Source organism: Delphinapterus leucas, chromosome 19, assembly GCF_059928025.1.
Source record: "Delphinapterus leucas isolate spDelLeu-1000000601 "Yukka" chromosome 19, BTC_Dleu_Yukka2, whole genome shotgun sequence".
In the NCBI taxonomy this organism is placed as follows: Eukaryota; Metazoa; Chordata; class Mammalia; order Artiodactyla; family Monodontidae; genus Delphinapterus; species Delphinapterus leucas.
In genome coordinates, this window is record NC_143147.1 from 31,110,715 (window position 1) to 31,131,120 (window position 20,406).

Here is a 20,406-nt window from a genome sequence, read left to right on the forward strand (position 1 = left end):
GTGGCTGGCCCGGACCCAGAATCCGCCGCGGGCCCGGTTGCCGTCCTTTCGGCCAGCGAGCCCCTCGACCTGCACCTGGCCGCCCCCACTGCCGCCCAGCCTCGGTGCCGCCACCTGTGTGCCGGTGTGTCTCTCCACAGCTCCCTGCGGCAAAATCCCCGCCTCCACCGTGTCGCCGCCCCCGGGTGCGGGAGCGGGAACGAGGGCAGGGGCAGCTTCCCCGGGCCTGCCGTCCACCAGGGGCGGGCTCCTGAGCTCGGCGGGCCTTGTGCGGGCAAGGGAGGCCTGGCCGGGGTTGAGGGGCCGTGGCGACACGATGGCGGCCCCCAGTGGCTTCGGGCCAGCTGCTGTCGGGCAGGAGGGCCGGCCCGGGCTGCGGCCGGGCTGCGCCTTGCGCCGCGTGGGCGGGCAGAGGCGATGCCCAAGAGACCGGGGGCCCCGGGCCCTGAAGCCTCCGGGGCCACGTCCCTGTGAGCGACGTGCGGGATCTCGGGCGGGGCGCCAAGCGCCGAAGGGTTCGCTGGGTCACGCCCGCCCTCGGCTGGGAGGGGGTGGCCAAACCCTCCGCCTCCGCCACCGCCCGGTACCCGAGACCTCCGTTCCCCCTGCCTGGGCGGGCGACGGGGTCCTGCCGGGGCGGGCTGACCGCCAGGCTGGCGGTGAGGCGCAAGCGCCAGCGAAAGTGGGCCTCAAGAGGCAGCCCGCCGTCCCCGCCCCCGTCTACGGCCATACCACCCTGAACGCGCCCGATCTCGTCTGATCTCGGAAGCTAAGCAGGGTCGGGCCTGGTTAGTACTTGGATGGGAGACCGCCTGGGAATACCGGGTGCTGTAGGCTTTTTGCCTCCCGCTCCGCCTTCTCCTTTAACTCGCCCGCGGGCGGTGGCCGCCGGCTCCGCACGCGCCGGGGCCTCGCTGCAGGCCCCGCCTCCTCAGGCCCCTCCCACCACGGCGCGCGCGCCGGAGGGGGCGCTCCCCGCCGGCCCGGTGCGCCAGGCGGCCAGAAGGCGGCCCTGGAAGTCAGCCGCACCCCAGACGCCCCCGGGGTGCCTGGCCGGGACCCAGGCTCCGCCGCGGGCCCGGTTGCCGACCCTTCGGCCACCGAGCCACTCGACCTGCACCTGGCCGCCCCCACCGGCGCCCCGCCCCGGTGCCGCCACCTGTGTGCCGGTGGGTGTGTCCCTCCACAGCTCCCTCCGGCAAAAGCCCCGCCCCCCGCCGTGTCGCCGCCGCGGCCGGGTGCGGGAGCGGGATCGAGGGCAGGAGCCGCTTCCCCGGGCCTGCCGGCCGCCAGGGGCGGGCTCCTGAGCTCGGCGGGTGGTGTGCGGGCAAGGGTGGCCTCGCCGGGGCTGAGGGGCCGTGGCGACACGATGGTGGCTCCCAGTGGCTTCGGGCCAGCTGCTGTCGGGCAGGAGGGCCGGCCCGGGCTGCGGCTGGGCGGCGCCTAGCGCCGCGTGGGCGGGCAGGGGCGATGCCCAAGGGACCGCGGGCCCCGGGCCCTGAAGCCTCCGGGGCCACGTCCCTGTGAGCGACGGGCCGGATCTTGGGCGGGGCGCCAAGCGCCGAAGGGTTCGCTGGGTCACGCCCGCCCTCGGCTGGGAGGGGGTGGCCAAACCCTCCGCCTCCGCCACCGCCCGGTACCCGAGACCTCCGTTCCCCCTGCCTGGGCGGGCGACGGGGTCCCGCCGGGGCGGGCTGACCGCCAGGCTGGCGGTGAGGCGCAAGCGCCAGCGAAAGTGGGCCTCAAGAGGCAGCCCGCCGTCCCCGCCCCCGTCTACGGCCATACCACCCTGAACGCGCCCGATCTCGTCTGATCTCGAAACCTGAGCACGGTCGGGCCTGGTTAGTACTTGGATGGGAGACCGCCTGGGAATACCGGGTGCTGTAGGCTTTTTGCCTCCCGCTCCGCCTTCTCCTTTAACTCGCCCGAGGGCGGTGGCCGACGGCTCCGCCCGCGCCGGGGCCCGCTGCAGGCCCCGCCTCCTCAGGCCCCTCCCACCACGGCGCGCGCGCCGGAGGGGGCGCTCCCCGACGGCCCGGCCCGCCAGGCGGCCAGAAGGCGGCCCTGGAAGGCAGCCGCACCCCAGACGCCCCCGGGGTGCCTGGCCCGGACCCAGGCTCCGCCGCGGGCCCGGTTGCCGTCCCTTCGGCCAGCGAGCCCCTCGACCTGCACCTGGCCGCCCCCACCGGCGCCCCGCCCCGGTGCCGCCACCTGTGTGCCGGTGGGTGTGTCCCTCCACAGCTCCCTCCGGCAAAAGCCCCGCCCCCCGCCGTGTCGCCGCCGCGGCCGGGTGCGGGAGCGGGATCGAGGGCAGGGGCCGCTTCCCCGGGCCTGCCGGCCGCCAGGGGCGGGCTCCTGAGCTCGGCGGGTGGTGTGCGGGCAAGGGTGGCCTCGCCGGGGCTGAGGGGCCGTGGCGACACGATGGTGGCTCCCAGTGGCTTCGGGCCAGCTGCTGTCGGGCAGGAGGGCCGGCCGGGGCTGCGGCTGGGCTGCGCCTAGCGCCGCGTGGGCGGGCAGGGGCGATGCCCAAGAGACCGCGGGCCCCGGGCCCTGAAGCCTCCGGGGCCACGTCCCTGTGAGCGACGTGCGGGATCTCGGGCGGGGCGCCAAGCGCCGAAGGCTTTGCTGGGTCGCGCCCGCCCTCGGCTGGGAGGGGGGGTGGGTCAAACCCTCCGCCACCGCCCGATACCCGAGACCTCCGTTCCCCCTGCCTGGGCGGGCGACGGGGTCCTGCCGGGGCGGGCTGACCGCCAGGCTGGCAGTGAGGCGCAAGCGCCAGCGAAACTGGGCCTCAAGAGGCAGCCCGCGGTCCCCGCCCCCGTCGACGGCCATACCACCCTGAACGCACCCGATCTCGTCTGATCTCGGAAGCTCAGCAGGGTCGGGCCTGGTTAGTACTTGGATGGGAGACCGCCTCGGCATACCGGGTGCTGTAGGCTTTTTGCCTCCCGCTCTGCCTTCTCCTTCACTCGCCCGCGGGCGGTGGCCGCCGGCTCCGCCCCCGCCGGGCCCCGCTGCAGGCCCCACCTCGTCAGGCCCCTCCCACCAGGTCGCGCGCGTGCGCGCGCGCTTCGGAACGGGCGCTGCCCGCCGGCCCGCCCGGCCGGGCGGCCAAAAGACGGCCCTGGAAGGCAGCCGCACCCCACACGCTCCCGGGGTGGCTGACCCGGACCCAGAATCCGCCGCGGGCCCGGTTGCCGTCCTTTCGGCCAGCGAGCCCCTCGACCTGCACCTGGCCGCCCCCACTGCCGCCCAGCCCCGGTGCCACCACCTGTGTGCCGGTGTGTCCCTCCGCAGCTCCCTCCGGCAAAAGCCCCGCCTCCGCCCTGTCGCCGCGGCCGGGTGCGGGAGCGGGATCGAGGGCAGGGGCCGCTTCCCCGGACCTGCCGGCCACCAGGGGCGGGCTCCTGAGCTCGGCGGGCCGTGTGCGGGCAAGGGTGGCCTGGCCGGGGCTGAGGGGCCGTGGCGACACAATGGCGGCCCCCAGTGGCTTCGGGCCAGCTGCTGTCGGCAGGATGGCCGGCCCGGGCTGCGGCTCGGCTGTGCCTAGCGCCGCGTGGGCGGGCAGGGGCGATGCCCAAGGGACCGCGGGCCCCGGGCCCTGAAGCCTCCGGGGCCACGTCCCTGTGAGCGACGTGCGGGATCTCGGGCGGGGCGCCAAGCGCCGAAGGCTTTGCTGGGTCGCGCCAGCCCTCGGCTGGGAGGGGGGGGTCAAACCCTCCGTCACAGCCCGATACCCGAGACCTCCGTTCCCCCTGCCTGGGCGGGCGACGGGGTCCTGCCGGGGCGGGCTGACCGCCAGGCTGGCGGTGAGGCGCAAGCGCCAGCGAAACTGGGCCTCAAGAGGCAGCCCGCGGTCCCCGCCCCCGTCGACGGCCATACCACCCTGAACGCGCCCGATCTCGTCTGATCTCGGAAGCTAAGCAGGGTCGGGCCTGGTTAGTACTTGGATGGGAGACCGCCTGGGAATACCGGGTGCTGTAGGCGTTTTGCCTCCCGCTCCGCCTTCTCCTTCACTCGCCCGCGGGCCGTGGCCGCCGGCTCCGCCCGCGCCGGGCGCCGCTGCAGGCCCCACCTCGTTAGGCCCCTCCCACCAGGGCGCGCGCGCCCGCGTGCGACGGAAGGGGCGCTGCCCGCCGGCCCGCCCGCCGGGCTGCCAGAAGGCGGCCCTGGAAGGCAGCCGCACCCCAGAAGATCCCGGGGTGGCTGGCCCGGACCCAGAATCCGCCGCGGGCCCGGTTGCCGTCCTTTCGGCCAGCGAGCCCCTCGACCTGCACCTGGCCGCCCCCACTGCCGCCCAGCCTCGGTGCCGCCACCTGTGTGCCGGTGTGTCTCTCCACAGCTCCCTGCGGCAAAATCCCCGCCTCCACCGTGTCGCCGCCCCCGGGTGCGGGAGCGGGAACGAGGGCAGGGGCAGCTTCCCCGGGCCTGCCGTCCACCAGGGGCGGGCTCCTGAGCTCGGCGGGCCTTGTGCGGGCAAGGGAGGCCTGGCCGGGGTTGAGGGGCCGTGGCGACACGATGGCGGCCCCCAGTGGCTTCGGGCCAGCTGCTGTCGGGCAGGAGGGCCGGCCCGGGCTGCGGCCGGGCTGCGCCTTGCGCCGCGTGGGCGGGCAGAGGCGATGCCCAAGAGACCGGGGGCCCCGGGCCCTGAAGCCTCCGGGGCCACGTCCCTGTGAGCGACGGGCCGGATCTTGGGCGGGGCGCCAAGCGCCGAAGGGTTCGCTGGGTCACGCCCGCCCTCGGCTGGGAGGGGGTGGCCAAACCCTCCGCCTCCGCCACCGCCCGGTACCCGAGACCTCCGTTCCCCCTGCCTGGGCGGGCGACGGGGTCCTGCCGGGGCGGGCTGACCGCCAGGCTGGCGGTGAGGCGCAAGCGCCAGCGAAAGTGGGCCTCAAGAGGCAGCCCGCCGTCCCCGCCCCCGTCTACGGCCATACCACCCTGAACGCGCCCGATCTCGTCTGATCTGGGAACCTGAGCACGGTCGGGCCTGGTTAGTACTTGGATGGGAGACCGCCTGGGAATACCGGGTGCTGTAGGCTTTTTGCCTCCCGCTCCGCCTTCTCCTTTAACTCGCCCGCGGGCGGTGGCCGCCGGCTCCGCCCGCGCCGGGGCCCCGCTGCAGGCCCCGCCTCCTCAGGCCCCTCCCACCACGGCGCGCGCGCTGGAGGGGGCGCTCCCCGCCGGCCCGGTCCGCCAGGCGGCCAGAAGGCGGCCCTGGAAGGCAGCCGCACCCCAGACGCCCCCGGGGTGCCTGGCCGGGACCCAGGCTCCGCCGCGGGCCCGGTTGCCGACACTTCGGCCAGCGAGCCACTCGACCTGCACCTGGCCGCCCCCACCGGCGCCCCGCCCCGGTGCCGCCACCTGTGTGCCGGTGGGTGTGTCCCTCCACAGCTCCCTCCGGCAAAAGCCCCGCCCCCCTCCGTGTCGCCGCCGCGGCCGGGTACGGGAGCGGGATCGAGGGCAGGGGCCGCTTCCCCGGGCCTGCCGGCCGCCAGGGGCGGGCTCCTGAGCTCGGCGGGTGGTGTGCGGGCAAGGGTGGCCTCGCCGGGGCTGAGGGTCCGTGGCGACACGATGGTGGCTCCCAGTGGCTTCGGGCCAGCTGCTGTCGGGCAGGAGGGCCGGCCCGGGCTGCGGCTGGGCGGCGCCTAGCGCCGCGTGGGCGGGCAGGGGCGATGCCCAAGGGACCGCGGGCCCCGGGCCCTGAAGCCTCCGGGGCCACGTCCCTGTGAGCGACGGGCCGGATCTTGGGCGGGGCGCCAAGCGCCGAAGGGTTCGCTGGGTCACGCCCGCCCTCGGCTGGGAGGGGGTGGCCAAACCCTCCGCCTCCGCCACCGCCCGGTACCCGAGACCTCCGTTCCCCCTGCCTGGGCGGGCGACGGGGTCTTGCCGGGGCGGGCTGACCGCCAGGCTGGCGGTGAGGCGCAAGCGCCAGCGAAACTGGGCCTCAAGAAGCAGCCCGCGGTCCGCGCCCCCGTCGACGACCATACCACCCTGAACGCACCCGATCTCGTCTGATCTCAGAAGCTAAGCAGGGTCGGGCCTGGTTAGTACTTGGATGGGAGACCGCCTGGGAATACCGGGTGTTGTAGGCGTTTTGCCTCCCGCTCCGCCTTCTCCTTCACTCGCCCGCGGGCCGTGGCCGCCGGCTCCGGCCCCGCCGGGCCCCGCTGCAGGCCCCACCACGTCAGGACCCTCCCACCAGGGCGCGCGCGCGCGCGCGCGCTTCGGAAGGGGCGCTGCCCGCCGGCCTGGCCGGCCAGAAGGCGGCCCTGGAAGGCAGCCGCACCCCAGAAGATCCCGGGGTGGCTGGCCCGGACCCAGAATCCGCCGCGGGCCCGGTTGCCGTCCTTTCGGCCAGCGAGCCCCTCGACCTGCACCTGGCCGCTCCCACTGGCGCCCAGCCTCGGTGCCGCCACCTGTGTGCCGGTGTGTCCCTCCACAGCTCCCTCCGGCAAAAGCCCCGCCTCCGCCGTGTCGCCGCGGACGGGTGCGGGAGCGGGATCGAGGGCAGGGGCCGCTTCCCCGGGCCTGCCGGCCACCAGGGGGGGGCTCCTGAGCTCGGCGGGCGGTGTGCGGGCAAGGGTGGCCTGGCCGGGGCTGAGGGGCCGTGGTGACACGATGGCGGCCCCCAGTGGCTTCGGGCCAGCTGCTGTCGGGCAGGAGGGCCGGCCGGGGCTGCGGCTGGGCTGCGCCTAGCGCCGCGTGGGCGGGCAGGGGCGATGCCCAAGAGACCGCGGGCCCCGGGCCCTGAAGCCTCCGGGGCCACGTCCCTGTGAGCGACGTGCGGGATCTCGGGCGGGGCGCCAAGCGCCGAAGGCTTTGCTGGGTCGCGCCCGCCCTCGGCTGGGAGGGGGGGGTCAAACCCTCCGTCACCGCCCGATACCCGTGACCTCCGTTCCCCCTGCCTGGGCGGGCGACGGGGTCCTGCCGGGGCGGGCTGACCGCCAGGCTGGCGGTGAGGCGCAAGCGCCAGCGAAACTGGGCCTCAAGAGGCAGCCCGCGGTCCCCGCCCCCGTCGACGGCCATACCACCCTGAACGCGCCCGATCTCGTCTGATCTCGGAAGCTAAGCAGGGTCGGGCCTGGTTAGTACTTGGATGGGAGACCGCCTGGGAATACCGGGTGCTGTAGGCGTTTTGCCTCCCGCTCCGCCTTCTCCTTCACTCGCCCGCGGGCCGTGGCCGCCGGCTCCGCCCGCGCCGGGCGCCGCTGCAGGCCCCACCTCGTTAGGCCCCTCCCACCAGGGCGCGCGCGCCCGCGTGCGACGGAAGGGGCGCTGCCCGCCGGCCCGCCCGCCGGGCTGCCAGAAGGCGGCCCTGGAAGGCAGCCGCACCCCAGAAGATCCCGGGGTGGCTGGCCCGGACCCAGAATCCGCCGCGGGCCCGGTTGCCGTCCTTTCGGCCAGCGAGCCCCTCGACCTGCACCTGGCCGCCCCCACTGCCGCCCAGCCTCGGTGCCGCCACCTGTGTGCCGGTGTGTCTCTCCACAGCTCCCTGCGGCAAAATCCCCGCCTCCACCGTGTCGCCGCCCCCGGGTGCGGGAGCGGGAACGAGGGCAGGGGCAGCTTCCCCGGGCCTGCCGTCCACCAGGGGCGGGCTCCTGAGCTCGGCGGGCCTTGTGCGGGCAAGGGAGGCCTGGCCGGGGTTGAGGGGCCGTGGCGACACGATGGCGGCCCCCAGTGGCTTCGGGCCAGCTGCTGTCGGGCAGGAGGGCCGGCCCGGGCTGCGGCCGGGCTGCGCCTTGCGCCGCGTGGGCGGGCAGAGGCGATGCCCAAGAGACCGGGGGCCCCGGGCCCAGAAGCCTCCGGGGCCACGTCCCTGTGAGCGACGGGCCGGATCTTGGGCGGGGCGCCAAGCGCCGAAGGGTTCGCTGGGTCACGCCCGCCCTCGGCTGGGAGGGGGTGGCCAAACCCTCCGCCTCCGCCACCGCCCGGTACCCGAGACCTCCGTTCCCCCTGCCTGGGCGGGCGACGGGGTCCTGCCGGGGCGGGCTGACCGCCAGGCTGGCGGTGAGGCGCAAGCGCCAGCGAAAGTGGGCCTCAAGAGGCAGCCCGCCGTCCCCGCCCCCGTCTACGGCCATACCACCCTGAACGCGCCCGATCTCGTCTGATCTCGGAAGCTAAGCAGGGTCGGGCCTGGTTAGTACTTGGATGGGAGACCGCCTGGGAATACCGGGTGCTGTAGGCTTTTTGCCTCCCGCTCCGCCTTCTCCTTTAACTCGCCCGCGGGCGGGGGCCGCCGGCTCCGCCCGCGCCGGGGCCCCGCTGCAGGCCCCGCCTCCTCAGGCCCCTCCCACCACGGCGCGCGCGCCGGAGGGGGCGCTCCCCGCCGGCCCGGCCCGCCAGGCGGCCAGAAGGCGGCCCTGGAAGGCAGCCGCACCCCAGACGCCCCCGGGGTGCCTGGCCCGGACCCAGGCTCCGCCGCGGGCCCGGTTGCCGTCCCTTCGGCCAGCGAGCCCCTCGACCTGCACCTGGCCGCCCCCACCGGCGCCCCGCCCCGGTGCCGCCACCTGTGTGCCGGTGGGTGTGTCCCTCCACAGCTCCCTCCGGCAAAAGCCCCGCCCCCCGCCGTGTCGCCGCCGCGGCCGGGTGCGGGAGCGGGATCGAGGGCAGGGGCCGCTTCCCCGGGCCTGCCGGCCGCCAGGGGCGGGCTCCTGAGCTCGGCGGGTGGTGTGCGGGCAAGGGTGGCCTCGCCGGGGCTGAGGGGCCGTGGCGACACGATGGTGGCTCCCAGTGGCTTCGGGCCAGCTGCTGTCGGGCAGGAGGGCCGGCCCGGGCTGCGGCTGGGCGGCGCCTAGCGCCGCGTGATCGGGCAGGGGCGATGCCCAAGGGACCGCGGGCCCCGGGCCCTGAAGCCTCCGGGGCCACGTCCCTGTGAGCGACGGGCCGGATCTTGGGCGGGGCGCCAAACGCCGAAGGGTTCGCTGGGTCACGCCCGCCCTCGGCTAGGAGGGGGTGGCCAAACCCTCCGCCTCCGCCACCGCCCGGTACCCGAGACCTCCGTTCCCCCTGCCTGGGCGGGCGACGGGGTCCTGCCGGGGCGGGCTGACCGCCAGGCTGGCGGTGAGGCGCAAGCGCCAGCGAAAGTGGGCCTCAAGAGGCAGCCCGCCGTCCCCGCCCCCGTCTACGGCCATACCACCCTGAACGCGCCCGATCTCGTCTGATCTGGGAACCTGAGCACGGTCGGGCCTGGTTAGTACTTGGATGGGAGACCGCCTGGGAATACCGGGTGCTGTAGGCTTTTTGCCTCCCGCTCCGCCTTCTCCTTTAACTCGCCCGCGGGCGGTGGCCGCCGGCTCCGCCCGCGCCGGGGCCCCGCTGCAGGCCCCGCCTCCTCAGGCCCCTCCCACCACGGCGCGCGCGCCGGAGGGGGCGCTCCCCGCCGGCCCGGTCCGCCAGGCGGCCAGAAGGCGGCCCTGGAAGGCAGCCGCACCCCAGATGCCCCCGGGGTGCCTGGCCGGGACCCAGGCTCCGCCGCGGGCCCGGTTGCCGACACTTCGGCCAGCGAGCCACTCGACCTGCACCTGGCCGCCCCCACCGGCGCCCCGCCCCGGTGCCGCCACCTGTGTGCCGGTGGGTGTGTCCCTCCACAGCTCCCTCCGGCAAAAGCCCCGCCCCCCTCCGTGTCGCCGCCGCGGCCGGGTACGGGAGCGGGATCGAGGGCAGGGGCCGCTTCCCCGGGCCTGCCGGCCGCCAGGGGCGGGCTCCTGAGCTCGGCGGGTGGTGTGCGGGCAAGGGTGGCCTCGCCGGGGCTGAGGGTCCGTGGCGACACGATGGTGGCTCCCAGTGGCTTCGGGCCAGCTGCTGTCGGGCAGGAGGGCCGGCCCGGGCTGCGGCTGGGCGGCGCCTAGCGCCGCGTGGGCGGGCAGGGGCGATGCCCAAGGGACCGCGGGCCCCGGGCCCTGAAGCCTCCGGGGCCACGTCCCTGTGAGCGACGGGCCGGATCTTGGGCGGGGCGCCAAGCGCCGAAGGGTTCGCTGGGTCACGCCCGCCCTCGGCTGGGAGGGGGTGGCCAAACCCTCCGCCTCCGCCACCGCCCGGTACCCGAGACCTCCGTTCCCCCTGCCTGGGCGGGCGACGGGGTCTTGCCGGGGCGGGCTGACCGCCAGGCTGGCGGTGAGGCGCAAGCGCCAGCGAAACTGGGCCTCAAGAAGCAGCCCGCGGTCCGCGCCCCCGTCGACGACCATACCACCCTGAACGCACCCGATCTCGTCTGATCTCAGAAGCTAAGCAGGGTCGGGCCTGGTTAGTACTTGGATGGGAGACCGCCTGGGAATACCGGGTGTTGTAGGCGTTTTGCCTCCCGCTCCGCCTTCTCCTTCACTCGCCCGCGGGCCGTGGCCGCCGGCTCCGCCCCCGCCGGGCCCCGCTGCAGGCCCCACCACGTCAGGACCCTCCCACCAGGGCGCGCGCGCGCGCGCGCGCTTCGGAAGGGGCGCTGCCCGCCGGCCTGGCCGGCCAGAAGGCGGCCCTGGAAGGCAGCCGCACCCCAGAAGATCCCGGGGTGGCTGGCCCGGACCCAGAATCCGCCGCGGGCCCGGTTGCCGTCCTTTCGGCCAGCGAGCCCCTCGACCTGCACCTGGCCGCTCCCACTGGCGCCCAGCCTCGGTGCCGCCACCTGTGTGCCGGTGTGTCCCTCCACAGCTCCCTCCGGCAAAAGCCCCGCCTCCGCCGTGTCGCCGCGGACGGGTGCGGGAGCGGGATCGAGGGCAGGGGCCGCTTCCCCGGGCCTGCCGGCCACCAGGGGGGGGCTCCTGAGCTCGGCGGGCGGTGTGCGGGCAAGGGTGGCCTGGCCGGGGCTGAGGGGCCGTGGTGACACGATGGCGGCCCCCAGTGGCTTCGGGCCAGCTGCTGTCGGGCAGGATGGCCGGCCGGGGCTGCGGCTGGGCTGCGCCTAGCGCCGCGTGGGCGGGCAGGGGCGATGCCCAAGAGACCGCGGGCCCCGGGCCCTGAAGCCTCCGGGGCCACGTCCCTGTGAGCGACGTGCGGGATCTCGGGCGGGGCGCCAAGCGCCGAAGGCTTTGCTGGGTCGCGCCCGCCCTCGGCTGGGAGGGGGGGGGGTCAAACCCTCCGCCACCGCCCGATACCCGAGACCTCCGTTCCCCCTGCCTGGGCGGGCGACGGGGTCCTGCCGGGGCGGGCTGACCGCCAGGCTGGCAGTGAGGCGCAAGCGCCAGCGAAACTGGGCCTCAAGAGGCAGCCCGCGGTCCCCGCCCCCGTCGACGGCCATACCACCCTGAACGCACCCGATCTCGTCTGATCTCGGAAGCTAAGCAGGGTCGGGCCTGGTTAGTACTTGGATGGGAGACCACCTCGGCATACCGGGTGCTGTAGGCTTTTTGCCTCCCGCTCTGCCTTCTCCTTCACTCGCCCGCGGGCGGTGGCCGCCGGCTCCGCCCCCGCTGGGCCCCGCTGCAGGCCCCACCTCGTCAGGCCCCTCCCACCAGGTCGCGCGCGTGCGCGCGCGCTTCGGAACGGGCGCTGCCCGCCGGCCCGCCCGGCCGGGCGGCCAAAAGACGGCCCTGGAAGGCAGCCGCACCCCACACGCTCCCGGGGTGGCTGACCCGGACCCAGAATCCGCCGCGGGCCCGGTTGCCGTCCTTTCGGCCAGCGAGCCCCTCGACCTGCACCTGGCCGCCCCCACTGCCGCCCAGCCCCGGTGCCACCACCTGTGTGCCGGTGTGTCCCTCCGCAGCTCCCTCCGGCAAAAGCCCCGCCTCCGCCCTGTCGCCGCGGCCGGGTGCGGGAGCGGGATCGAGGGCAGGGGCCGCTTCCCCGGACCTGCCGGCCACCAGGGGCGGGCTCCTGAGCTCGGCGGGCCGTGTGCGGGCAAGGGTGGCCTGGCCGGGGCTGAGGGGCCGTGGCGACACAATGGCGGCCCCCAGTGGCTTCGGGCCAGCTGCTGTCGGCAGGATGGCCGGCCCGGGCTGCGGCTCGGCTGTGCCTAGCGCCGCGTGGGCGGGCAGGGGCGATGCCCAAGGGACCGCGGGCCCCGGGCCCTGAAGCCTCCGGGGCCACGTCCCTGTGAGCGACGTGCGGGATCTCGGGCGGGGCGCCAAGCGCCGAAGGCTTTGCTGGGTCGCGCCAGCCCTCGGCTGGGAGGGGGGGGTCAAACCCTCTGTCACAGCCCGATACCCGAGACCTCCGTTCCCCCTGCCTGGGCGGGCGACGGGGTCCTGCCGGGGCGGGCTGACCGCCAGGCTGGCGGTGAGGCGCAAGCGCCAGCGAAACTGGGCCTCAAGAGGCAGCCCGCGGTCCCCGCCCCCGTCGACGGCCATACCACCCTGAACGCGCCCGATCTCGTCTGATCTCGGAAGCTAAGCAGGGTCGGGCCTGGTTAGTACTTGGATGGGAGACCGCCTGGGAATACCGGGTGCTGTAGGCGTTTTGCCTCCCGCTCCGCCTTCTCCTTCACTCGCCCGCGGGCCGTGGCCGCCGGCTCCGCCCGCGCCGGGCGCCGCTGCAGGCCCCACCTCGTTAGGCCCCTCCCACCAGGGCGCGCGCGCCCGCGTGCGACGGAAGGGGCGCTGCCCGCCGGCCCGCCCGCCGGGCTGCCAGAAGGCGGCCCTGGAAGGCAGCCGCACCCCAGAAGATCCCGGGGTGGCTGGCCCGGACCCAGAATCCGCCGCGGGCCCGGTTGCCGTCCTTTCGGCCAGCGAGCCCCTCGACCTGCACCTGGCCGCCCCCACTGCCGCCCAGCCTCGGTGCCGCCACCTGTGTGCCGGTGTGTCTCTCCACAGCTCCCTGCGGCAAAATCCCCGCCTCCACCGTGTCGCCGCCCCCGGGTGCGGGAGCGGGAACGAGGGCAGGGGCAGCTTCCCCGGGCCTGCCGTCCACCAGGGGCGGGCTCCTGAGCTCGGCGGGCCTTGTGCGGGCAAGGGAGGCCTGGCCGGGGTTGAGGGGCCGTGGCGACACGATGGCGGCCCCCAGTGGCTTCGGGCCAGCTGCTGTCGGGCAGGAGGGCCGGCCCGGGCTGCGGCCGGGCTGCGCCTTGCGCCGCGTGGGCGGGCAGAGGCGATGCCCAAGAGACCGGGGGCCCCGGGCCCTGAAGCCTCCGGGGCCACGTCCCTGTGAGCGACGGGCCGGATCTTGGGCGGGGCGCCAAGCGCCGAAGGGTTCGCTGGGTCACGCCCGCCCTCGGCTGGGAGGGGGTGGCCAAACCCTCCGCCTCCGCCACCGCCCGGTACCCGAGACCTCCGTTCCCCCTGCCTGGGCGGGCGACGGGGTCCTGCCGGGGCGGGCTGACCGCCAGGCTGGCGGTGAGGCGCAAGCGCCAGCGAAAGTGGGCCTCAAGAGGCAGCCCGCCGTCCCCGCCCCCGTCTACGGCCATACCACCCTGAACGCGCCCGATCTCGTCTGATCTCGGAAGCTAAGCAGGGTCGGGCCTGGTTAGTACTTGGATGGGAGACCGCCTGGGAATACCGGGTGCTGTAGGCTTTTTGCCTCCCGCTCCGCCTTCTCCTTTAACTCGCCCGCGGGCGGGGGCCGCCGGCTCCGCCCGCGCCGGGGCCCCGCTGCAGGCCCCGCCTCCTCAGGCCCCTCCCACCACGGCGCGCGCGCCGGAGGGGGCGCTCCCCGCCGGCCCGGCCCGCCAGGCGGCCAGAAGGCGGCCCTGGAAGGCAGCCGCACCCCAGACGACCCCGGGGTGCCTGGCCCGGACCCAGGCTCCGCCGCGGGCCCGGTTGCCGTCCCTTCGGCCAGCGAGCCCCTCGACCTGCACCTGGCCGCCCCCACCGGCGCCCCGCCCCGGTGCCGCCACCTGTGTGCCGGTGGGTGTGTCCCTCCACAGCTCCCTCCGGCAAAAGCCCCGCCCCCCGCCGTGTCGCCGCCGCGGCCGGGTGCGGGAGCGGGATCGAGGGCAGGGGCCGCTTCCCCGGGCCTGCCGGCCGCCAGGGGCGGGCTCCTGAGCTCGGCGGGTGGTGTGCGGGCAAGGGTGGCCTCGCCGGGGCTGAGGGGCCGTGGCGACACGATGGTGGCTCCCAGTGGCTTCGGGCCAGCTGCTGTCGGGCAGGAGGGCCGGCCCGGGCTGCGGCTGGGCGGCGCCTAGCGCCGCGTGATCGGGCAGGGGCGATGCCCAAGGGACCGCGGGCCCCGGGCCCTGAAGCCTCCGGGGCCACGTCCCTGTGAGCGACGGGCCGGATCTTGGGCGGGGCGCCAAGCGCCGAAGGGTTCGCTGGCTCACGCCCGCCCTCGGCTGGGAGGGGGTGGCCAAACCCTCCGCCTCCGCCACCGCCCGTTACCCGAGACCTCCGTTCCCCCTGCCTGGGCGGGCGACGGGGTCCTGCCGGGGCGGGCTGACCGCCAGGCTGGCGGTGAGGCGCAAGCGCCAGCGAAAGTGGGCCTCAAGAGGCAGCCCGCCGTCCCCGCCCCCGTCTACGGCCATACCACCCTGAACGCGCCCGATCTCGTCTGATCTGGGAACCTGAGCACGGTCGGGCCTGGTTAGTACTTGGATGGGAGACCGCCTGGGAATACCGGGTGCTGTAGGCTTTTTGCCTCCCGCTCCGCCTTCTCCTTTAACTCGCCCGCGGGCGGTGGCCGCCGGCTCCGCACGCGCCGGGGCCCCGCTGCAGGCCCCGCCTCCTCAGGCCCCTCCCACCACGGCGCGCGCGCCGGAGGGGGCGCTCCCCGCCGGCCCGGTCCGCCAGGCGGCCAGAAGGCGGCCCTGGAAGGCAGCCGCACCCCAGACGCCCCCGGGGTGCCTGGCCGGGACCCAGGCTCCGCCGCGGGCCCGGTTGCCGACCCTTCGGCCAGCGAGCCACTCGACCTGCACCTGGCCGCCCCCACCGGCGCCCCGCCCCGGTGCCGCCACCTGTGTGCCGGTGGGTGTGTCCCTCCACAGCTCCCTCCGGCAAAAGCCCCGCCCCCCGCCGTGTCGCCGCCGCGGCCGGGTGCGGGAGCGGGATCGAGGGCAGGGGCCGCTTCCCCGGGCCTGCCGGCCGCCAGGGGCGGGCTCCTGAGCTCGGCGGGTGGTGTGCGGGCAAGGGTGGCCTCGCCGGGGCTGAGGGGCCGTGGCGACACGATGGTGGCTCCCAGTGGCTTCGGGCCAGCTGCTGTCGGGCAGGAGGGCCGGCCCGGGCTGCGGCTGGGCGGCGCCTAGCGCCGCGTGGGCGGGCAGGGGCGATGCCCAAGGGACCGCGGGCCCCGGGCCCTGAAGCCTCCGGGGCCACGTCCCTGTGAGCGACGTGCGGGATCTCGGGCGTGGCGCCAAGCGCGGAAGGCTTTGCTGGGTCGCGCCAGCCCTCGGCTGGGAGGGGGGGGTCAAACCCTCCGTCACAGCCCGATACCCGAGACCTCCGTTCCCCCTGCCTGGGCGGGCGACGGGGTCCTGCCGGGGCGGGCTGACCGCCAGGCTGGCGGTGAGGCGCAAGCGCCAGCGAAACTGGGCCTCAAGAGGCAGCCCGCGGTCCCCGCCCCCGTCGACGGCCATACCACCCTGAACGCGCCCGATCTCGTCTGATCTCGGAAGCTAAGCAGGGTCGGGCCTGGTTAGTACTTGGATGGGAGACCGCCTGGGAATACCGGGTGCTGTAGGCGTTTTGCCTCCCGCTCCGCCTTCTCCTTCACTCGCCCGCGGGCCGTGGCCGCCGGCTCCGCCCGCGCCGGGCGCCGCTGCAGGCCCCACCTCGTTAGGCCCCTCCCACCAGGGCGCGCGCGCCCGCGTGCGACGGAAGGGGCGCTGCCCGCCGGCCCGCCCGCCGGGCTGCCAGAAGGCGGCCCTGGAAGGCAGCCGCACCCCAGAAGATCCCGGGGTGGCTGGCCCGGACCCAGAATCCGCCGCGGGCCCGGTTGCCGTCCTTTCGGCCAGCGAGCCCCTCGACCTGCACCTGGCCGCCCCCACTGCCGCCCAGCCTCGGTGCCGCCACCTGTGTGCCGGTGTGTCTCTCCACAGCTCCCTGCGGCAAAATCCCCGCCTCCACCGTGTCGCCGCCCCCGGGTGCGGGAGCGGGAACGAGGGCAGGGGCAGCTTCCCCGGGCCTGCCGTCCACCAGGGGCGGGCTCCTGAGCTCGGCGGGCCTTGTGCGGGCAAGGGAGGCCTGGCCGGGGTTGAGGGGCCGTGGCGACACGATGGCGGCCCCCAGTGACTTCGGGCCAGCTGCTGTCGGGCAGGAGGGCCGGCCCGGGCTGCGGCCGGGCTGCGCCTTGCACCGCGTGGGCGGGCAGAGGCGATGCCCAAGAGACCGGGGGCCCCGGGCCCTGAAGCCTCCGGGGCCACGTCCCTGTGAGCGACGGGCCGGATCTTGGGTGGGGCGCCAAGCGCCGAAGGGTTCGCTGGGTCACGCCCGCCCTCGGCTGGGAGGGGGTGGCCAAACCCTCCGCCTCCGCCACCGCCCGGTACCCGAGACCTCCGTTCCCCCTGCCTGGGCGGGCGACGGGGTCCTGCCGGGGCGGGCTGACCGCCAGGCTGGCGGTGAGGCGCAAGCGCCAGCGAAAGTGGGCCTCAAGAGGCAGCCCGCCGTCCCCGCCCCCGTCTACGGCCATACCACCCTGAACGCGCCCGATCTCGTCTGATCTGGGAACCTGAGCACGGTCGGGCCTGGTTAGTACTTGGATGGGAGACCGCCTGGGAATACCGGGTGCTGTAGGCTTTTTGCCTCCCGCTCCGCCTTCTCCTTTAACTCGCCCGCGGGCGGTGGCCGCCGGCTCCGCCCGCGCCGGGGCCCCGCTGCAGGCCCCGCCTCCTCAGGCCCCTCCCACCACGGCGCGCGCGCCGGAGGGGGCGCTCCCCGCCGGCCCGGTCCGCCAGGCGGCCAGAAGGCGGCCCTGGAAGTCAGCCGCACCCCAGACGCCCCCGGGGTGCCTGGCCGGGACCCAGGCTCCGCCGCGGGCCCGGTTGCCGACCCTTCGGCCAGCGAGCCACTCGACCTGCACCTGGCCGCCCCCACCGGCGCCCCGCCCCGGTGCCGCCACCTGTGTGCCGGTGGGTGTGTCCCTCCACAGCTCCCTCCGGCAAAAGCCCCGCCCCCCGCCGTGTCGCCGCCGCGGCCGGGTGCGGGAGCGGGATCGAGGGCAGGGGCCGCTTCCCCGGGCCTGCCGGCCGCCAGGGGCGGGCTCCTGAGCTCGGCGGGTGGTGTGCGGGCAAGGGTGGCCTCGCCGGGGCTGAGTGGCCGTGGCGACACGATGGTGGCTCCCAGTGGCTTCGGGCCAGCTGCTGTCGGGCAGGAGGGCCGGCCCGGGCTGCGGCTGGGCGGCGCCTAGCGCCGCGTGGGCGGGCAGGGGCGATGCCCAAGGGACCGCGGGCCCCGGGCCCTGAAGCCTCCGGGGCCACGTCCCTGTGAGCGACGGGCCGGATCTTGGGCGGGGCGCCAAGCGCCGAAGGGTTCGCTGGGTCACGCCCGCCCTCGGCTGGGAGGGGGTGGCCAAACCCTCCGCCTCCGCCACCGCCCGGTACCCGAGACCTCCGTTCCCCCTGCCTGGGCGGGCGACGGGGTCTTGCCGGGGCGGGCTGACCGCCAGGCTGGCCGTGAGGCGCAAGCGCCAGCGAAACTGGGCCTCAAGAAGCAGCCCGCGGTCCGCGCCCCCGTCGACGACCATACCACCCTAAACGCACCCGATCTCGTCTGATCTCAGAAGCTAAGCAGGGTCGGGCCTGGTTAGTACTTGGATGGGAGACCGCCTGGGAATACCGGGTGTTGTAGGCGTTTTGCCTCCCGCTCCGCCTTCTCCTTCACTCGCCCGCGGGCCGTGGCCGCCGGCTCCGCCCCCGCCGGGCCCCGCTGCAGGCCCCACCACGTCAGGACCCTCCCACCAGGGCGCGCGCGCGCGCGCGCGCTTCGGAAGGGGCGCTGCCCGCCGGCCTGGCCGGCCAGAAGGCGGCCCTGGAAGGCAGCCGCACCCCAGAAGATCCCGGGGTGGCTGGCCCGGACCCAGAATCCGCCGCGGGCCCGGTTGCCGTCCTTTCGGCCAGCGAGCCCCTCGACCTGCACCTGGCCGCTCCCACTGGCGCCCAGCCTCGGTGCCGCCACCTGTGTGCCGGTGTGTCCCTCCACAGCTCCCTCCGGCAAAAGCCCCGCCTCCGCCGTGTCGCCGCGGACGGGTGCGGGAGCGGGATCGAGGGCAGGGGCCGCTTCCCCGGGCCTGCCGGCCACCAGGGGGGGGCTCCTGAGCTCGGCGGGCGGTGTGCGGGCAAGGGTGGCCTGGCCGGGGCTGAGGGGCCGTGGTGACACGATGGCGGCCCCCAGTGGCTTCGGGCCAGCTGCTGTCGGGCAGGAGGGCCGGCCGGGGCTGCGGCTGGGCTGCGCCTAGCGCCGCGTGGGCGGGCAGGGGCGATGCCCAAGAGACCGCGGGCCCCGGGCCCTGAAGCCTCCGGGGCCACGTCCCTGTGAGCGACGTGCGGGATCTCGGGCGGGGCGCCAAGCGCCGAAGGCTTTGCTGGGTCGCGCCCGCCCTCGGCTGGGAGGGGGGGGGGTCAAACCCTCCGCCACCGCCCGATACCCGAGACCTCCGTTCCCCCTGCCTGGGCGGGCGACGGGGTCCTGCCGGGGCGGGCTGACCGCCAGGCTGGCAGTGAGGCGCAAGCGCCAGCGAAACTGGGCCTCAAGAGGCAGCCCGCGGTCCCCGCCCCCGTCGACGGCCATACCACCCTGAACGCACCCCATCTCGTCTGATCTCGGAAGCTAAGCAGGGTCGGGCCTGGTTAGTACTTGGATGGGAGACCGCCTCGGCATACCGGGTGCTGTAGGCTTTTTGCCTCCCGCTCCGCCTTCTCCTTCACTCGCCCGCGGGCGGTGGCCGCCGGCTCAGCCCCCGCCGGGCCCCGCTGCAGGCCCCACCTCGTCAGGCCCCTCCCTCCAGGTCGCGCGCGTGCGCGCGCGCTTCGGAACGGGCGCTGCCCGCCGGCCCGCCCGGCCGGGCGGCCAAAAGACGGCCCTGGAAGGCAGCCGCACCCCACACGCTCCCGGGGTGGCTGACCCGGACCCAGAATCCGCCGCGGGCCCGGTTGCCGTACTTTCGGCCAGCGAGCCCCTCGACCTGCACCTGGCCGCCCCCACTGCCGCCCAGCCCCGGTGCCACCACCTGTGTGCCGGTGTGTCCCTCCGCAGCTCCCTCCGGCAAAAGCCCCGCCTCCGCCCTGTCGCCGCGGCCGGGTGCGGGAGCGGGATCGAGGGCAGGGGCCGCTTCCCCGGACCTGCCGGCCACCAGGGGCGGGCTCCTGAGCTCGGCGGGCCGTGTGCGGGCAAGGGTGGCCTGGCCGGGGCTGAGGGGCCGTGGCGACACAATGGCGGCCCCCAGTGGCTTCGGGCCAGCTGCTGTCGGCAGGATGGCCGGCCCGGGCTGCGGCTCGGCTGTGCCTAGCGCCGCGTGGGCGGGCAGGGGCGATGCCCAAGGGACCGCGGGCCCCGGGCCCTGAAGCCTCCGGGGCCACGTCCCTGTGAGCGACGTGCGGGATCTCGGGCGGGGCGCCAAGCGCCGAAGGCTTTGCTGGGTCGGGCCAGCCCTCGGCTGGGAGGGGGGGGTCAAACCCTCCGTCACAGCCCGATACCCGAGACCTCCGTTCCCCCTGCCTGGGCGGGCGACGGGGTCCTGCCGGGGCGGGCTGACCGCCAGGCTGGCGGTGAGGCGCAAGCGCCAGCGAAACTGGGCCTCAAGAGGCAGCCCGCGGTCCCCGCCCCCGTCGACGGCCATACCACCCTGAACGCGCCCGATCTCGTCTGATCTCGGAAGCTAAGCAGGGTCGGGCCTGGTTAGTACTTGGATGGGAGACCGCCTGGGAATACCGGGTGCTGTAGGCGTTTTGCCTCCCGCTCCGCCTTCTCCTTCACTCGCCCGCGGGCCGTGGCCGCCGGCTCCGCCCGCGCCGGGCGCCGCTGCAGGCCCCACCTCGTTAGGCCCCTCCCACCAGGGCGCGCGCGCCCGCGTGCGACGGAAGGGGCGCTGCCCGCCGGCCCGCCCGCCGGGCTGCCAGAAGGCGGCCCTGGAAGGCAGCCGCACCCCAGAAGATCCCGGGGTGGCTGGCCCGGACCCAGAATCCGCCGCGGGCCCGGTTGCCGTCCTTTCGGCCAGCGAGCCCCTCGACCTGCACCTGGCCGCCCCCACTGCCGCCCAGCCTCGGTGCCGCCACCTGTGTGCCGGTGTGTCTCTCCACAGCTCCCTGCGGCAAAATCCCCGCCTCCACCGTGTCGCCGCCCCCGGGTGCGGGAGCGGGAACGAGGGCAGGGGCAGCTTCCCCGGGCCTGCCGTCCACCAGGGGCGGGCTCCTGAGCTCGGCGGGCCTTGTGCGGGCAAGGGAGGCCTGGCCGGGGTTGAGGGGCCGTGGCGACACGATGGCGGCCCCCAGTGGCTTCGGGCCAGCTGCTGTCGGGCAGGAGGGCCGGCCCGGGCTGCGGCCGGGCTGCGCCTTGCGCCGCGTGGGCGGGCAGAGGCGATGCCCAAGAGACCGGGGGCCCCGGGCCCTGAAGCCTCCGGGGC

At 76.1% G+C, this 20,406-nt stretch overlaps 12 non-coding genes and 7 pseudogenes across 12 annotated transcripts; all 19 read left to right on the forward strand.

Moving 5' to 3' along the window:
* The first annotated feature begins 718 nt into the window (after positions 1-718).
* LOC149746524 (5S ribosomal RNA) lies at positions 719-837 on the forward strand. The gene has a single exon (XR_016389532.1). It is a non-coding gene; the product is annotated as a 5S ribosomal RNA (ribosomal RNA).
* Positions 838-1,771: 934 nt separating this feature from the next.
* Positions 1,772-1,890, forward strand: LOC149746525 (5S ribosomal RNA; annotated as a pseudogene).
* Positions 1,891-2,820: 930 nt separating this feature from the next.
* On the forward strand, positions 2,821-2,939 carry LOC149746526 (5S ribosomal RNA; annotated as a pseudogene).
* A 929-nt stretch (positions 2,940-3,868) lies between these two features.
* LOC149746527 (5S ribosomal RNA) lies at positions 3,869-3,987 on the forward strand. The gene has a single exon (XR_016390188.1). It is a non-coding gene; the product is annotated as a 5S ribosomal RNA (ribosomal RNA).
* Positions 3,988-4,920: 933 nt separating this feature from the next.
* LOC149746528 (5S ribosomal RNA) lies at positions 4,921-5,039 on the forward strand (annotated as a pseudogene).
* A 934-nt stretch (positions 5,040-5,973) lies between these two features.
* Positions 5,974-6,092, forward strand: LOC149746529 (5S ribosomal RNA). The gene has a single exon (XR_016390363.1). It is a non-coding gene; the product is annotated as a 5S ribosomal RNA (ribosomal RNA).
* A 922-nt stretch (positions 6,093-7,014) lies between these two features.
* LOC149746530 (5S ribosomal RNA) lies at positions 7,015-7,133 on the forward strand. Its single transcript, XR_016390189.1, has one exon. It is a non-coding gene; the product is annotated as a 5S ribosomal RNA (ribosomal RNA).
* Positions 7,134-8,066: 933 nt separating this feature from the next.
* On the forward strand, positions 8,067-8,185 carry LOC149746531 (5S ribosomal RNA). The gene has a single exon (XR_016389533.1). It is a non-coding gene; the product is annotated as a 5S ribosomal RNA (ribosomal RNA).
* Positions 8,186-9,119: 934 nt separating this feature from the next.
* LOC149746532 (5S ribosomal RNA) lies at positions 9,120-9,238 on the forward strand (annotated as a pseudogene).
* Positions 9,239-10,172: 934 nt separating this feature from the next.
* On the forward strand, positions 10,173-10,291 carry LOC149746533 (5S ribosomal RNA). The gene has a single exon (XR_016390364.1). It is a non-coding gene; the product is annotated as a 5S ribosomal RNA (ribosomal RNA).
* A 924-nt stretch (positions 10,292-11,215) lies between these two features.
* LOC149746534 (5S ribosomal RNA) lies at positions 11,216-11,334 on the forward strand. The gene has a single exon (XR_016390384.1). It is a non-coding gene; the product is annotated as a 5S ribosomal RNA (ribosomal RNA).
* Positions 11,335-12,263: 929 nt separating this feature from the next.
* Positions 12,264-12,382, forward strand: LOC149746535 (5S ribosomal RNA). The gene has a single exon (XR_016390190.1). It is a non-coding gene; the product is annotated as a 5S ribosomal RNA (ribosomal RNA).
* A 933-nt stretch (positions 12,383-13,315) lies between these two features.
* Positions 13,316-13,434, forward strand: LOC149746536 (5S ribosomal RNA). Its single transcript, XR_016389534.1, has one exon. It is a non-coding gene; the product is annotated as a 5S ribosomal RNA (ribosomal RNA).
* A 934-nt stretch (positions 13,435-14,368) lies between these two features.
* Positions 14,369-14,487, forward strand: LOC149746537 (5S ribosomal RNA; annotated as a pseudogene).
* A 928-nt stretch (positions 14,488-15,415) lies between these two features.
* LOC149746538 (5S ribosomal RNA) lies at positions 15,416-15,534 on the forward strand. Its single transcript, XR_016390191.1, has one exon. It is a non-coding gene; the product is annotated as a 5S ribosomal RNA (ribosomal RNA).
* A 933-nt stretch (positions 15,535-16,467) lies between these two features.
* On the forward strand, positions 16,468-16,586 carry LOC149746539 (5S ribosomal RNA; annotated as a pseudogene).
* Positions 16,587-17,520: 934 nt separating this feature from the next.
* LOC149746540 (5S ribosomal RNA) lies at positions 17,521-17,639 on the forward strand. Its single transcript, XR_016390417.1, has one exon. It is a non-coding gene; the product is annotated as a 5S ribosomal RNA (ribosomal RNA).
* A 924-nt stretch (positions 17,640-18,563) lies between these two features.
* LOC149746541 (5S ribosomal RNA) lies at positions 18,564-18,682 on the forward strand (annotated as a pseudogene).
* Positions 18,683-19,611: 929 nt separating this feature from the next.
* On the forward strand, positions 19,612-19,730 carry LOC149746542 (5S ribosomal RNA). The gene has a single exon (XR_016390192.1). It is a non-coding gene; the product is annotated as a 5S ribosomal RNA (ribosomal RNA).
* Positions 19,731-20,406: the final 676 nt, after the last annotated feature.